Below are 12956 nucleotides of genomic sequence, written 5' to 3'. Positions count from 1 at the left end.
TGGTTTCTAGGAGCCTAGGCTTTTTATAGCACGGGCTTACACAGCTAGTTTTTAATAATAGTTTCAGTTTTGATTTAATTTTTTGAGTTTTGATTTTATTTTTCGTTAACTATAATAACCTTGCTTGTAGGTCTTTGCTTTCCAGATATTTTGACAAGAAATATGACTTAATGCAAATTCAAATAGGGTTGGGCAGTAATGGAATACATGTTCCAGCGTGAGTATTCAGGATTCAGCTTGTGCTTTGTTTGTAAAGATGAATTCAAGATTACAGTTACTTTATGAAATCTAATACTGAATATTTTTACTTTTTTTCTCCTAAAAAAATCATGTTCAGCCATCCCTCCGTATCTGTGTATTCAATCCATAAAACAAAAAAAAAATTTTCCTTACGCCAAGCACTACGATAAATCCACACAAATGAAGTGATACAAATGAAATGATGAAGTGTAACTTCCAGACATTTGGCAGAAGTCTTTCTCCAGCACTCGTCGTTTGAGCATTGTTCATGTCCTGTCTTATTCATTTGATAGTTGGGTAGTGTGTGTATGGCAGGTTAATTTAATGTTGAAGATGGGGCTCTAGATGTTTTCTTTTATAAATCTTAGTGCTTGCTCTCTCTCTCTCCGTCATCCTGGAAGCAGCAGCGCTGTAGATGCAAATGGTTTGTGAAACACCTCTGATTCTGGCCATTTCTGGTTGCTTTTTAGGTGACAAACTCTTTTATAAAGTTTGTTCTCTTAACCCAGTTTTCTAAAAGTGTTTGTTGTTGCTTCAATAAGTAGCATGTTTTGAAGTATACACAAGGATGCGTGTAGGTCAGCTGTGCGCAACCTGCGGCCGTACGGCCGCATGCGGCCGTGGGCAAGGACTTTGGCGGCCGTGGACGTGTATATTAAAGTGTACGTAATGGCGGCCGTGCAGGTGTAGGGTCTCTGGACTCCAGCGAGTAAGGGGTCTCAACGCCGCGGAATCTTTGTCGGCCGGGTCGGTATGGTGACGCCGAAAGCCGATTTGGACTCTGGGGTCTCTAGACTCCTGCAAGTGTAGAATCTCAAACACCGCAAGTACCGAACCCGATTGGTAGACAGCAATCTAGAGTCTGGAATACGGCTAATGGTCTCCAGCGAGTCCCCTGACTTTGCAAGTCTGTCTGCAAACATGCAAGAGCAAGGAAGCCATTAATGGCGATGTTTTCCAAACTTCCTGAAACAATTGCTGTAAAGGTTTTTTGTCCTATATGACGTTTCGTAGACATTTTTTTACATATGTAGACCAGTAAATTGAATATTGTCAGATATATCATACTCTGTTTTAATGTGTAATCTGTAAATTTTTACATAAATCATAAAACATTATTAAGTTTACTTGGACTTACTGGCGGCCGTTATTAAAGTAAAAAGTCTGTAGTGCGGCCGTTATTAAAGTAAAAAGTCTGTAGTGCGGCCGTCAATAGCGGAAAGGTTGCGCATGCCTGGTGTAGGTTATGTGCAAATGTAGGTTATTTTAGTTGGCGGGTTAATTAAGCGCAAGTATAGCACATGAAAAATGCATAACCTGAGTTTGTTTCTTAAAAGTTGGAACAATTCAAGAATATGAAATGGTTAAAATGCACTCCGACCCCCAACCCCCCCAAATGTTCAACTTTTATTAATAAACGTTTACTAAAAAAGTTGTTTCCTTGTTTTTGGTGAACAATAAAAATTAAGATTCTGTTTCATGTGAGACTGAACTGCATTTTCAGGTCACAACTTAATTTAATTATGTTTAACTTGTTATGCCATTTTTATGAACTATCATTTCCTGAAAGTATTCAAAAAGTATTAAAAAATAAGTTACACACTTTGAGTATTCAATCAGAATTCAAATCTGAATAAATTAAGAACTGAATATTCAGTATTAAGTAACTTTTATAGAGTACAGTATTCTGCCCAACCCTGGAATTAATGTGTAGAAAAATGTAGATATTTTCCTGGGTGTAAATGTGTATTTCGTGGTTATGAGATACTCCGTGAAACACTTATGAGAACTGCATGGGATGTGTGGAAGTTTGCTCACATTAGGTTTGCTTTACATCCAAAAAGCATAATCCTTGTGAATGTTTAGCCTCTGTAGCTTTAACCCATGAAACAGTGCAGTATCAATTCTCAGCTGGGTTGGTAAAAGTGAAAGAGAACATTTTTTAAATTACATTTTGAAAGCAGGAGATAAAACTGAAAAGGCGTTAATTTAAAAACAGGATTATCTACTCTTATTGAAACTTTCTCTGATGAAAACATAAAATATCAGGACCCGAGTAAGCTCTGGCAAATTGCCGCAGACAGGTTCTACAGGATGTACCGTTGTGTTATTTTTGTAGTTTACTTCAGCTACTTTCACCAGCAGTGGGCGCCAGGGAGCACAGATGCTATAAATGCCCCTTAATTAAATGATGTAATTTCAGGTGTGCATAAAGAATTTGCAGCTATCTTTCTTACTGCTCAGACAGACTATGTAGAAATGCTCAGAACCCCTTTTATTTGAGTCTCTCCAAAATCACTGATATTTACTGTAGTACATAAATAAAAAAATAAACATTAGACATAAAGTGAAGTGTTTGATGCGTTTTGTGCAGGCATTTGGAAGCTACGATATGCTAGCAATTTGGGTGAGGAGGCAGAACTTCTTTTATCTGAAACCTAACATGTAGTAAGTTATTTAAAATTAAATATCTTTATATACATGACGCAATTGCAACACATTACTTGGATAAAGTGCATTCATTGTTAAGCTTCAATTAAAAGGACTATTTTGGAACTGGATGCTTGGCAAGTTTTGTTAAAACAAACAAACAAACAAAAAATTAAAAAAAATACTGGCATAAGGCCTGTCATCAATGCTTCACTAATGAAATCACTTTCTGATAGGGTTGTGACTGCCATTGCCTTTTTAGGTAATTCATGTGTATCTGAGATGGCAGAAGAGGAAAAAAAGAATAGAAAACATTATGTTCTCCTTTTTCTGTTTGAAGTTTCATTTGCATTCATGAGCTGCATGATTTGAGTAAAGTTTTTTATGTTCTTGCCCTTTGCAAGGCTTCAGTTCCTTATGCAACAGGTTTCCAATGGAACAGTAATTTAGGCTGTAATGTCAACATCCATGTCTACCAATCCTAAATAATAATCCAGCTGTCGGCTTCAGGACAATTATTTGCATTGGCTACTTCATGATCATAAGTTTAAATTTATAGAAAGTTTAAAAATAAACCAACACCAGGGTGATACCAACCATCTACAACAGACTACACAAAATACTTATCGGCAAGAAAGACATTGTTATATTTAGAGATTCATCTGATGATTTAAATGAATTAACATATGAAAAATCAATCCAGCAGATTTACTTTATTAATAGTCTCATGTTTTAAACAGTTTTTGCAAAGCAATAAAATGTGCCAAATTGGACTGTTTCTTATTTTTGGATGGCTGTAGACAGACATCCTAATCAAGTTTATTTAAGTCAGCAGATTATGTACTAAAGGTTGTCCTTTGTTCATTGTATGTTAGGGAAAGAAAATAAACTGTTTTGAGTGATAGTTTTCTTGTTAAGAACATTTGTGCTGACTAATGCCTCAACTTATATGCAACATATCATCTTGTCGTGCTGTTTTCCTTCTCTCTGTCCTGTTACCTTGTAATTAGTCGTCGTGTTTCTTCCATTAGCAAATGAATGTGGGGTTCATACATAGACATCTTGAAGAGTCGTGATGAAATGCATCTTGACTGCTTGTGCAAACTTTTCAGAAAGCAAAAAACTTGGGGCCATCTTAAATTTCATGCTTACGTAGTTAGGTGTCTTTTGTGTATTTGAAATTTGGTTAAAACATCTTTATTGAAAATTCTTCTCTGTCTGAGTATTTCTGTTATTGTAGGCCAATGATGTGAACGATGTTCTGGATGTTGGGTGTCTTATTACTTGACAGTCATTCTCCTTCAGCCAATCAGCATTCAAGATAGCTTATTAGAAACCTGACAATATTAGATTCATCATTCTGGATTGATATTCTTTTCTTGCTGGATATACTGCAAAGTCTTCTACAATCAGGCAATCATTGTGGCATGAGTATAACTTTCATGAGAAATGTGAAAAACAAATCTTTCGAATTTTTAATGGAAATCCCCCCCACCCCATACAATCGTAAGGTATTTAAAAATACAAATAAAAAGCACTTGTATGCTTGCCCACAATTTATTTTGAAATCACATGCCCTCTGGTGAGTGATATTCATGCAACAGTATGAAGAAATAAAAAAAAGAATAAAGTTGTAATCATGTCCTTTATGCATAAATCATTTACGGTGCATAAAATCCAATGTCCCTTACACATATCTGAAATTACATTTTTTAGTTTCCTGTCTGAAAATTTTGTGACATTTGCTTCTAGGGACAGTACGCTACATCACCTGCAGCCTCTCTACAATTGACTTTAAAAGCTGAAATACAACGGTATGCTTCTATTTACATGTAATTGTGTATTTTACTTCATATTCAATGATCATAAGATATTAACTAGTGTATGTATTGTCTATTCATTTTTATATCCATTTTATTCACAAAAATTATTTTCCGTTCTTGCTCACAAAAGTGTACTCGTAGCATAAGACACAAGGGAGGAGTTTATTCTTTATGGAAATGTCCATCACCCAGCATGCATTCTTTCACACTTACTTACTAGGTCAGTTTACAATGGCCAGTCAACCTAAGAACATGTCTTTATTTTATAGGAGAGGCAAACCCATGCAAATACAACAAGAAAATGTAGTCTCCACATAAAAAAACTACCCAGTTGAGAACTGAATAGGGGTTCAAATGATGTAAGGTTATACAGTTAGATCCATAAGTATTTTGACGGTGATATTATTTCTATAATTTTTGCTCTGTATGCCACCACAATGGATTTCAAATATAGCAAGATGTAATTAAAGTGTAGACTTGCAGTTTTAATTTAAGGCTTTAAACAAAACATTGTCATTTTGAAAACACAGCTATTTTTGTACATGGTCCACCCATTTTTTGGGACTCCGAAGTATTTGGTTAAGCTAACATAATCGTAAATATAGCGATCATTTTCAATACTTGGTTGAAAATCCTTTGCACTCAATGACTGCCTGAAGTCTGGAACCCAAGGCCTTCTCCAAATGCCGGTTTTCCACTTGACTGATGCCTTGCCAGGCCTTTACTGCAGCTGTCTTCAGGTACTGCTTGTTTTTTGGACTTTCTGCCTTTAGTTTTGTCTTCAGCAAGTGAAATGCATGTCCAAATGGGTTGCGGTCAGTTAATTGACTTTGTCATTGAAGAATATTCCAATTCTTTGCCTTGAAAAGCATTTGGTTTGCTGTCACAGTATGTCTGGCTCATTGTCCATCTGTACTGTGAAGCGTCGTCCTATCAGATTTGCAGCAGTTGTCTGAATCTGAGCAGAAAGTATAGCCCTGTACACTTCAGAAATTATCCTGCAACTTTTGTCAGTAGACGTACTGTATTATCAATAAACACCAGTGACCCACTTCCATTGGCAGTCACGCATGCCAATTGCCTTAACATTTCCTGTAGCATGTTTTACAGATGATGTGGTATGCTACTGATCATGAGCCGTTCCTTCACTTCACCATGTTCTTCTCTGTCTATCATTCTGGTTTCTGGGACATATTGATTTGTCCGAAGAAAACTGTCACAAAACTGGACAGGTTTTTTATAAAATATTTTCTGGCTAAGTTTAATCTGTCCTTCCTGTGCTTGAGGATTAGCTATGGTTAAACCCTCTGTATTTACTTTTGTGAAGTCTTCTCTTCATTGTAGATTTTGGCAATGATAGTCCTACCTCCCAGAGATTGTCCTTGGTTTGGGTAAATGTGAATTGTTTTTACTTCACCAAAAAAAGAATTCTGCAATCATCTACCACAATTGTCTGTGTTCCTTCTCTTTTGGAACAACAACAACAACAACATTTATTTATATAGCACATTTTCATACAAAAAGTAGCCCAAAGTGCTTTACATAATGAAGAGAAGAAAAATAAAAGACAAAATAAGAAATTAAAATAAGACAACATTAATTAACATAGAAAGGAGTAAGGTCCGATGGCCAGGGTGGACAGAAAAAACAAAAAAAGAACTCCAGAAAGCTGGAGAAAAAAATAAAATCTGTAGGGGTTCCAGGCCACGAGACCGCCCAGTCCCCTCTGGGCATTCTACCTAACATAAATGAAATAGTCCTCTTTGTAGTTAGGGTTCTCACGGAGTCACTTGATGCTGATGGTCATACAGACTTCTGGCTTTTAATCCATCCATCATTGTTGGAACATCATGGTGCTTTCGGTAGGCGCCACCACCAACAGGACACCGGAAAAGGAAACAGAAGAGAGAGTAGGGGTTAGTACAGATTTTGAATGAATAGTTATTATAATGAATTGGATATACAGAGTATCAGGATTAAATTACAGTGAAGTTATGAGAAGGCCATGTTAAAATAGTGTGTTTTCAGTAGTTTTTTAAAGTGCTCCACTGTATTAACCTAGCGAATTCCTACTGGCAGGCTATTCCAGATTTTAGGTGCATAACAGCAGAAGGCCGCCTCACCACTTCTTTTAAGTTTTGCTCTTGGAATTCTAAGGAGACACTCAGTTGAGGATCTGAGGTTATGTACCAGATGGTTGATTTAACCATTCCTTGTGCTTTTGCTATCTCTTGGATGGGTTCATTTTGTTTTGTCTGCCTTATGATGGCTGTTTTACTTGCATGGACGGGTGTTTGGACCTCATAGTAAGAGTTCACAGTGCCGGCTTCCAAATGCAAATTCCACACTTGGAATCACCTCCAGGCCTTCTACCTGCTTAATAGTTAATGAAATAATGAGGAACCTGCTCACCTTGCTATGGAACAGCTTGTTTTTTAATTGTCCAAATACTTTTCAGCCCCTGAAATTGGGGGGACCATGTATAAAAATGGCTGTCATTCCTAAATGGCTCATACTATATTTCTGTTAAACCCTCTGAATTAATTCTAAAAGCCTACACTTCAATCATATATATTATTTCTTCATTTCAAATCCATTGGTGGTGTATACAGCCAAAAGTCAAAATACTTAAGGACCTAACTGTATTACACTGGTCTGCACCAAAATCTTCCCATGCAAACAAATTGGTGTACTTTTTAGTATACTTTTTTCTTTTTTAAATTAACATTTCTCTACCACAAAGCATTTCCACAAGATACCGGATTCAGAGAAAAATGCAGTTTTGAAAAACATCATGAAGTGATGTTTGTTTTATGGCTTCATGCTCAGAATATGATTTGAAGTATAATTTCAGCTGAAAAATGCCAGTTCTTGTTCCTTGCATTAGTTGAGGTGGAAACAATCCAAAATCAATTATTTGTTACCCATTGTTTTTCTCTCTTCTTCTTCCTTATAAATAGCAAATAATTTATTTTTAGAAAGTTAAAAAGTTACCTTTTTATTATCCTGAAGGGAGAGAGTTGTTTAAATGTTTTTTTTTTTTTACAGAAATACAGTATGTAAAGTCGGGTTGATCAATCCATTGTCTTAACCATGTAACAGGTAAGCAAACAGTAAAAGCATACATACCTGTCCCTTTATTAAACAACACAAAAATATAAATATTTTTGGGAATACAATGATGGAAATCAATGAAGAACTAGATGAGGAGCTTCTCTCTTCCTACCAAGCTCTTGGGTACATGTTTTAAAAAAAAATCAATTTCCTACATTCTCATTTAGATTTTTTTCCCTAAGAACATGGGGAAAGGTTCTTCCAGGGCATTGTTCAAGTGAATAGACGTTATGGTGGAAAGTGAAGTGACTCTATGTTAGCAGACATTTGTTGGTCATTCCACTGTAAAACACTTTCAGAGGATTATAAAGAGAGGAGAGGAAAGGGATATAAAAAAAAAACCATTGGAGTACCTTTTTTTTTGTTTGTTTTTGATACTCTTTAATAATCCCTGAGAGAAAATAGTCTTTTTCCATGACCTTTGTGGGGGGTCAGATCTCAGGGTCAGCCGTATTGTTTTTGTAAGTAATAATTGTATTTAAAACAATTATCTAAATAATTTAATATAAAAAATATATTGCATTTTTTTCTGAAGAAGTGTTTTTTTTTTTTTCTTTCATTTTATAACCTCAAAAACTGGACGTGATAGACAGTTGTTACCAAATCTACAAAGAACACCTTCAATTTTTGATGAGAGAGAAAATATATATTTTTTTAAACTTAGTTATATATTTTGATACCTCAGTCTGCAATATTTAGTCGTCAACATTGTGTGTCACAAAGTTATAGTTCACTCTTGCCTTTCTCTGCCCTTGTTCAACTTTAAGTTAAAAAACCATTAAATACTTTTGTGGGCCTCTGGGTATAGACAGGCAACTTCTGAAGAGTAATTGTTTTTAATTATGTAGTAAAAGTTAAAAAAAAAAAAAAAAAAAAAAATTCTAAAGAATTCCTGTCCATCTGCCTTGTGGGTACTATCAAGAATTAGCAGTATTTTTGTCATTTTAGGATTATGTAGGACAAGCATTAACAGCATCCCTTAACCCACTTTCTGCTTAGGTGGTGCAAATTTTAAAGTTGTATATGTCTTTGTTTTTCTCACATATGTTATAAATCAGTGATATTTACAGTACCGCTCCATATTAACATATTCTGTCCCGTTATATGGATTGTGTTATTTTAAATGAATTCACTACTAGGGCACTTTTTAAACTCTTGTGTTGTAGTCTAACCATTGCTCCTGACTGTTTGAAAATCTACAAGTTAAGGGCAGATTATAATTTCAGTTCTACTCCTTGGATGCTGCCCAGGTTGTGGCTTAACCTCTGCCTGTTCAAGTCCACCATAAATTGTTCATTTTTGATGTTTATGTGTCCTTACAACACTGTTTTATCAGGTCAGTTTTGTCATTTTACCTTTCGGGACAGCAGCGATTAAAAAAAACATCCTTGGTCTTGAAAATCTGTGTTTTATCTCTCAAGGTATTCAAAAGCTGTCTGAACAGCAAGAGAGACCACACCATGCAGTTAATTTGGTACTCAACCTGAAGTGTGTCAAGGGACCCTAGAATTACAAATTGTTTTAGCACTCAATTGCCACTGCTCGTGAGTCATTGAGACACATTTCCTTGACGTTGTGAATGGCACTATGATGGTAAGGCATGTAGTTTCAAGAGACTGGCATAGAAAAACATTTCCAGTTTCTATCAGTAGTGAAGATCTGATTTGTAAAGATCTTAAAAGATACATGAGAAACCTCATCTGCTCCATTCTTTTCATTTCTTTGAAAGTCCTTTGTACATGTTCCAAAGTTTGCTGAAAGTCTGGCTGAAAAGTTGATTAAATGAGTTTCAAAACAGGTGTAAAATGTACTCACCTGACTTATCAATAAGATATTAATGTTAGTAATCTTGGCTGCATTATTTTGTAGTTGTTGATAGCTTTCAGGCTTTAACAAGTGCACCATGAATAGCTTTTCTAATACTATATTTTAGATGTGAAATTTTTTCATTTCACCAATGAAAATTCCTTTATCACCTACCTATTTATATTCAAACCTGTGATAGAATGCATAATTGGGATTTTTTTAGACTGATTCTGAAGGGAACATGGTTGTCCACCCATTATTTAATATAAAATGCTTGCTTCAGTGAGTAGTCTTTGAAACTTTCTCAGGTGATGTTTTTTTTTTATAAGCAGCCTATAGATGTTAATCTAAAATACTTACACAGCACTGAATGGTTTTCACAATGTGTGCTTTTTTTTTTTTTTTTTTGTAAATATGTCCATGTCTCCGTTTCTCTTGAGTCTTATAAATAAATAAATGACATACCACAAACTAAAATACAGTACCACTTTAAATATGGAACAACAGTGATCCAGTGTGCTGGCAGAACAATTTAAATACTGTAAACCTGTTAATTTTACCTTGATAGAATTCCCTTATGATAACAGGATTTAAGTCCACTGGCATAATAAAGCTAGCCTTTGAAAACATGTTTTTCTATTTACTAAGTTTACTGTTTAGATGAGCTGCTGTTAAATGTACAACAGAAGTGTAAAGACTGAGAAAAATTAGTTCAGAAGGTAGAAAAGGGTACATTTTACCAAGAGACACTCCAGGCTTAACAACAACAGCAGCAGCATTTATTTATATAGCACCTTTTTATACTAACAATGTAGCTCAAAGTGCTTTACAAGATGTTACAGAGAAAGTTACAGGAAAAGAAAAACAAATAAGATTAGGCAATAATATTAAAGAATATATAGCAAAGAAAAAAACAAATCTATATGATCTTAAAAAACAGATAAATATCAAGTAGAAGGGTGTTGTCCTTATATACAATGTCAAGATATCTGTAAAGATGAGTCCAGTGATAAGGTCAGATGGCCAGGAGAACAGAAAAAAAAAAAACTCCAGTTAGTCTGGTGAAAAAACTAAATCTGCACAGGGTCCAAGGCCAAAAGACCGCCCAGCCTCCACTGGGCAAAGTTGTACAACAGATACTAATGAGCATAAAGTACATACCATTATTTTACCTGTTTTTCCTGAATCTGCGGTATAATAAATACAGTGAGCTGCAAATCTAACGCTTTGGATTCAAGAACATCAAGTTTATTGCAAAGTGCACTTTGAAAGTTCATGTCTCCCCATAACAGTAACAGAAATACAATACTAGCAAAGAGACACATGCACACAAAAATATATACATCATGCTGTATTTATTTATAGTCTGTGTATATACTGTTTTTAAATATTATGATATATTTGGTACAAAATGCTGCACTTTCATTTTCATGGGAAGGTTTCATTTCAAAGAAAACGTACATTCATGCAAAGATTAGAAATGCTGAGTGCCATAACACTCATATGTCATGATAACGAACGTTTTTAAAACTGATTGTCTTGCTAATGCAATTAGCCTTCCCAATTGCGATGCTTCTCTTTTTCAAATCCCTCTTGAAGCTAGCAGTTCCATCCCTTTCCAGAAGAGAAGTTCTGAAGAAGATAAATTTTTTGTTGTATTAATTTTGGGAAGACAGAATCAGAGTCTAGGTTTATTGGATTTTTTTTTTTTTTTTTTTTTAAATACCTAAGATTCATATGTTAGCTCCTGTTAAGTTAAAAAATAAATGATGCTTTATAAAGAATTGTTTATCTGATTATGCAACTTATAACCGAAATTGTGACTCTGTATGTGCGTGTGTGTGTATATATATATATACAGTATATAATATATATATAGCGTGTTCAGAAAATATTCAGATCCTTTTAGTGTTTACTGTACACATTTCATTATGTTGCAGTCTTATGCTAAAATTGCTTGATGAAAGAAAAAAATAATTTAAACAACACTCAATACCCCAAGAAGGTTGAACATTATTACGTAGCCACATTTATGAAAAGAAATAAAACAAATAAAAAGAGACAAGACGGGTTAAGACTACTTATTTACGTCATTTGAGAAACGGATTCTTTGCTAACTACGTCTAGCAGTTTAATTGTGCATTTTTTACCTAAAATGGTTAAATGATGCATATGAAAACTTCTGTGCTTCTGGAATTTTTTTTATTATCTCATACGTCTTATTCGAAAGACGTATGGCACTGGGAAGAAAGGAATTTATAGAATAATGTTTATGGGCTTTTAAAGCGATTATCCTTCCTAATTTTCTGACGTTAAGTTCTGCATGTTATGGGTGTCTGTCATCATTTGAGATTAATTTTTTTTAACATTTTCCTCCAACACACACTTACCAAATGACAAAGCAAAAACAGGATTTTAGGAATTTTTGTAAATTTTATTAAAAACTAAAATATCACATTGAATTTAAGTTTTCAGACCCTTTACTCAATACTTTGTTGAAGCACCTTTCACAGCAATTATAGCCTGGAGTTTTCTTGGGTATGACTTGATGGGATGGGGATTATCTGCCATTCCCCTTTGTGGGTCATCTGAAGCTCTTGTCAGGTTGGATGCAATCTGTCTAAGGACAGCTATTTGCAGGTCTCTCCACATTTGTTCGATTGGGTTCAAATATAGGCTCTAGCTGTGCCACACAGAGTTGACATTAACCCTCACATGTGTTGTCTTGTCTTTGTGCTTAGGGTCATTGTCTTGTTGGAAAGTGAACGTTTGGCTCAATCTGAGGTTCAGAGTGCTCTGGAGCAGGTTTTTATGAAGGGCATCTCTGTACTTTGCTCCATTTCAGCTTTCCCTCAACCCTATCTTGTTTTCCAGTCCCTTCCACTGAAAAACAAGCACACAACTTCCATCATGCTTCACTTTTGGAATGTAATTATGTAGGTGATAAGCAGTGCCTGGTTTTCTCCTGACCTGACACATCTAATCCAAACAGATCAATCCTGGTAATCAAAGAATCTTTTTTTCTCGTAGTTTGAGAGTCCTTTAGGTGCCTTTTTGCAAACTCCAAGTAGGTTGTCATGTATTTCATCAATGCCATAACATCCAGATCTGTGGCATGTTGCAGTGATGGTTGTCTTGGAGCGCTGCCAGAGTGACCATTGGCTTCATGGCCCCCTCTCGTACCATGGCTTTTCTCCTTCCAACTGCAGCCAGATGTAGGAAGAGTAGTGGGTGCTTCCACACTTACTCCATTTAAGAATTATGAAGGTGTCTGTGCTTTTGGAACCCTTCAATGCTATAGAAATTTTTTGTAGCTTTCTCCAGATCTATGCCTCAACATAATCTTGACTCTAAGCTCTACAGACAATTCCTTCGATCTCATAACTTGGTTTTGCTGAGATACGCATTGCCATTGGTGGCACCTTCTATAGACAGGTGTATGTTTTTCCTAATTATTCCCAATCAGTTAAATATGCCACTGGTACCCTGTAAACAAGGTGTAGAAGCATAACAAAAATGATTAATAGAATAGGATGTGCCTTA

General features: G+C 35.3%; 2 protein-coding genes across 7 annotated transcripts in view; both read left to right on the top strand.

The window, feature by feature from the left end:
- Window positions 1–12956, top strand: part of trappc11 (trafficking protein particle complex subunit 11) — a 973608-nt gene that overhangs the window by 781351 nt on the left and 179301 nt on the right. The window lies entirely within an intron of this gene.
- Window positions 1–12956, top strand: part of stox2a (storkhead box 2a) — a 412127-nt gene that overhangs the window by 258952 nt on the left and 140219 nt on the right. The window contains exon 2 of one of the 5 annotated variants that reach the window (XM_051928433.1): window positions 7542–7595. The exons of the other annotated variants lie outside the window; for them this stretch is intronic. The gene's annotated coding sequence lies outside the window, so the exon portion shown is untranslated. The remainder of the gene's footprint in view (window positions 1–7541; window positions 7596–12956) is intronic. 5 annotated transcript variants of the gene reach the window in all.

This window comes from Erpetoichthys calabaricus, chromosome 5 (assembly GCF_900747795.2).
Source record: "Erpetoichthys calabaricus chromosome 5, fErpCal1.3, whole genome shotgun sequence".
Lineage (NCBI taxonomy): Eukaryota > Metazoa > Chordata > Cladistia > Polypteriformes > Polypteridae > Erpetoichthys > Erpetoichthys calabaricus.
This window is presented reverse-complemented; position numbering and strand designations above follow the sequence as displayed.